The sequence below is a fragment of the Cebus imitator genome, unplaced genomic scaffold, assembly GCF_001604975.1.
Source record: "Cebus imitator isolate Cc_AM_T3 unplaced genomic scaffold, Cebus_imitator-1.0 Scaffold97, whole genome shotgun sequence".
Taxonomy (NCBI): Eukaryota; Metazoa; Chordata; class Mammalia; order Primates; family Cebidae; genus Cebus; species Cebus imitator.
Window position 1 is genome coordinate 844 of NW_016107412.1, and position 4,325 is coordinate 5,168.

At 47.7% G+C, this 4,325-nt stretch overlaps 1 long non-coding RNA gene across 1 annotated transcript in view; it reads right to left on the reverse strand.

Annotated features, from left to right (window-relative positions):
* Positions 1–1,266: 1,266 nt before the first annotated feature.
* Positions 1,267–4,325, reverse strand: part of LOC108309800 — a 9,987-nt gene continuing 6,928 nt past the window's right edge. Inside the window, exons 2-3 of the long non-coding RNA XR_005201517.1 lie at positions 2,685–2,748; positions 1,267–1,409 (exon numbers count right to left, since the gene is read on the reverse strand). This is a non-coding gene — a long non-coding RNA (uncharacterized LOC108309800). The remainder of the gene's footprint in view (positions 1,410–2,684; positions 2,749–4,325) is intronic.

Genomic DNA, 4,325 nt, shown 5'->3' on the forward strand with positions numbered 1-4,325 from the left:
CCACAGAATTTTCTTATAGGAATTAACTCTCACAACTCTGCATTTCCCTGCAGTGAGCAAATGGAAGCTGTGAGAGGCTCAGTAATGCATATACAAAGCCGGTAGGTGGTAGGGCTGAAACTGAAAGCCCTAAGGCCCAAGTTCTAAACTCCTATGCTTGGCCCACCGAAAATACTTTGCTTTCCTGAACCTACTTCCTTGTCTTTTTGGCTGGGGCACTGAAGCCAGGCATCTCTCTCCACACATCTCTCCTCCCAAAAGAAATCCACTAAAAAACCCCACCCCCAAAATACAAAAATTAGCGGGGTATGGTGGCATGCCTGGAGTCCCAGCTAAACTAAAATACAAAAATTAGCAGGGCATGGTGGTGTGCCTATAGACCTAGCTACTTGGGAGGCTGAAGCAGGATAATGGCTTGAACCTGGGAGGTTGCAGTGAGCAGAGATCTCGCCACTGCACTCCAGCCTGGGTGACAGAGTGAAATTACGTCTCAAAACAACAACAAAAAACAGCGAAAAAACCCACCTGAGACTCCAATATACTCAGCACTAAGTTCACCCTGTGGTTCACCAGGCTTCACAGGACTGATCCCTGCATACCTCTCCATTGCTTTCTATCTTTTTTTAATTAGTTGCCTAGGCTAGACTCGAACTCCTGGGCTCAAGTAAGTAATCCTCCCACCCAAGGCACCACCTGGGGCACCGCTGTGCCTGGCTCTAACCTCTTCTCGCATCACCCTCCTCGGTAACTCATGCCCACTACTTCCCTTTCCCTGAATGTATCACAGGCAGAGCACTCACTCCTTCCCCTTCCTATTCCCCATCTATCTGGCCAGCTCCACCCAGAATTCTCCCACGGTCCCCCTTGGACCCACTATTCTTTAGTGTGGTTACTACTCTATAAACTGTCCTTCCTGCTCAACCTGGAGCAACACCAGGTCAGAGGCTCTGTCTCTCTTCCACTGCATATGGTAGGTTCTCAATAAAAACCAGCTAGACTTGGCCAGGTGCGGTGGCTCACACTTGTAATCCCAGCACTTTGGGAGGCCGAGGGGGGTGGATCACCTGAGGTTGGGAGTTGAAGACCAGCCTGACCAACATGGAGAAACCCCGTCTCTACTAAAAATACAAAATTAGCTGGGCATGGTGGCGCATGCCTGTAATCCCAGCTATTCAGGAGGCTGAGGTGGGAGAATCACTTGAACCCAGGAGGCGGAGGTTGCAGTGAGCCGAGATGGTGCCATTGCACTCCAGCCTGGGCAACAAGAGCAAAACTCGATCTCAAAAGAAGAAAAAAACCCAGCTAGTCCAATACTTGAAATGCCTGATGAGGGGGAGGCTTCAGGTCCTGGCTCAGCTGATCCAGTAACAGACTCGTTTCATCTGGTTGGCAGGCGTGTGTCAATCTCACTTGGAAGGAAGGAGGGAGGAAGGAAGGACTGGTCAGAAAGATGCTTACACGGTTAAAGCACATTTGTCAGCCACAACAACATCCTCCATTTCCTTAAAAGCAGAAACAACCAAAATGCCCAATGTTCTAAGCCTAGCTTAGCAAATTTCAGTGTAGCAACTCAATGGACTTAATAGCAGTCATTAGAATTGTTGGGAAATGTTTAGATGATGTCAAAATGTCAAATGAAAAACAGGATTACAACCATGAAAAATACATGCCTGGCTGGGCATGGTGGCTCATGCCTGTAATCCCAGCACTTTGGGAGGCCAAGGTGGGTGGATCACTTGAGGTCAGGAGTTTGAGACCAGGCTGGCCAACATGGTGAAACCCTATCTCTACTAAAAATTCAAAAAATTGCTGCGTGTGGTGGGTGTGGTGGCACCCACCTGTAGTTCCAGCTACTCGGGAGGCTGAGGCAGGAGAATCACTTGAACCCAGGAGGCAGAGGTTGCAGTGAGCCAAGATTACGCCACTGCACTCCAGCCTGGGTGACTGGCATGAAACTCCATCTCAAAAAAAAAAAAAAAGTGCCCTTGGATAAGGACAGACATATGGACACACACACACACACACACACACAGACACACACACACACACACACACACTCTGCTGCAAGGGTGCTGATAGGATTGTGTGTTTTTTTCCCCCTGGAAAAAAAACACTTTTTTTTTTTTTTTTTTAACATGGATTCTCGCTCTGTCGCCAGGCGGGGTGCAGTGGTGTGATCTTGGTTCACTGAAACCTCTGCCTCCCAGGTTCAAGCGATTCTCCTGCCTCAGCCTCCTGAGTAGCTGGGACTACAGGTGTGTGCCACCATGCCCAGCTAATTTTTGTATATTTAGTAGAGAAAGGGGTTTCATCATGTTGGCCAGAATGGTCTCAATCTCTTGATCTCATGATCCACCTGCCTCGGCCTCCCAAAGTGCTGGGATTACAGCCGTGAGCCACTGTGCCCAGCCAAAAATATAATTAGTTTAAGCCATGGGGAACCAAAGGGCACTTTTTCTCCCATACTTGGAGCTAATGTTCTTCCCTTTCTGAGCTCTAAAAGGAGCGATCAATTTCTTATATCATCGACAGTTCAATTTTTTAGATCTACAAGAAGCTCTAGGCCATTCTTGCCCTGTTTCCAGGCCTTCATTCCCACCCCTACTCCCTATAGCCACAGGAGGAAAACAGAAGGGACAGGCAGAGAAAGCGTAGGACAAGGCACATTATTAAACAAATAATACCTTTCTTGGTTGTGGTGAAATATTTTGAGTCAGTCATTTTGGTCCCTTATCTGTGGCCAGACTCCTGCAAGACAAAGAGAGGGTGACTTTCAGTTATGTTCCATTGCCTCTTCAGTTATGGTGTGCAGAGGGAGAAGGATGTAGTATAGGAAAACAGCTGCTTATCTCTTTCCTGGGCAAATGAACTGTTAGATCATGGCAGATTAGATTTTGAAAAGTAATTCTGAGAATCTATCAGCTTTTTTTTTTTCTTCAGAGATGGGGTCTTACCATGTTGCCTGGGCTGGTCTCAAACTCCTGGGCTCAGGCAATCTTCCTGCCTTGGCCTCCTAAAATGCTGGCATTACAGGCATGAGGCACCACACCTGGTCCTATCAAATTTTTGAATATGCCTCTTCTAGGAATCTTTCCCACATAAATACCTGCACAAGGATGTAAGGGCTTACAGCAGCAGCAGCCCCTTTGTGGGACCCATTTTGCTTAGCACTGTCCTAAATGCTTCGCACATGTTAATTCATTAGAAGCCTCATCACAGCATCATCGAGGCACTACCTTACCCTATAGAGTCAAATGAGATTAGAAAATGCCAAGTTTAAAAGGCTAGGAAGACTTCTCTCCACAACTTTTCTGAGCTTCTAAAATAGTAACATGTACGATTCATCTCCAGAAAGGGCTATAATCTGTATTCTACAGAAGTTCCCAAATCTATCTGCTCAATTTTCTTAAAGGCTCTCTCATCAGGTGCAGTGGCTCACCTGTAATCTCAGCACTTTGGGAGGCCAAGGTGGGTGGATCACAAGGTCAGGCATTCAAGACCAGCCTGACCAAGATGGTGAAACAGTGTCTCTATAAAAATACAAAAATTAGCCAGGTGTGTTGGTGTTTGACTATAATCCCAGCTACTCAGGAGGCTGAGACAGGAGACTTGCTTGAACCTGGGAGGTGGAGATTGCAGTGAGCCAAGACTGCACGCCATTGCACTCCAACCTGGGTGACAAGAGTGAAACTCTGCCTGAAAAAAACCAAAAAGGCTCTCTCAGGACATCTAGTGCAAAAAAGCTCACAGTGTGAGGTACCATGATAAGACAATAGGGGGCCAGGCATGGTGGCTCAGCCCTGTAATCCCAGTACTTTGGGAGGCTGAGGCAGGCAGATCACGAGGTCAAGGGTTCGAGGCTAGCCTGGCCAATATCTACTAATAATACAAAAATTAGCTGGGCGTGGTGGTGCGCCTATAATCTCAGCTGCTTGGGAGACTATGGCAGAAGAATCGCTTGAACCCGGGAGGCAGAAGTCGCAGTGAGCTGAGATCGCACCACTGCACTCCAGCCTGGTGACAGAGCAAGACTCCGTATCTGGAAAAAAAAAAAAAAGGACAATCGGGGGCATGGTGGTTCATGCCTGTAATCCCAGAACTTTGGGAGGCAGAGGCAGGTAGATCAGCTGAGGTCAGGAGTTTGAGACCAGCCTGGACAACATAGTGAAACCCTGTCTCTACAAAAAATACAAAAAAGTAGCTGGGTGTGGTGATGGGCACCTGTAATCCCAGCTACTTGGGAGGCTGAGGCAGGAGAATCACTTGAACCTGGGAGGCAGAGGTTGCAGTCAGCTGAGATCACACCATTGCACTCCAGCCTGGGG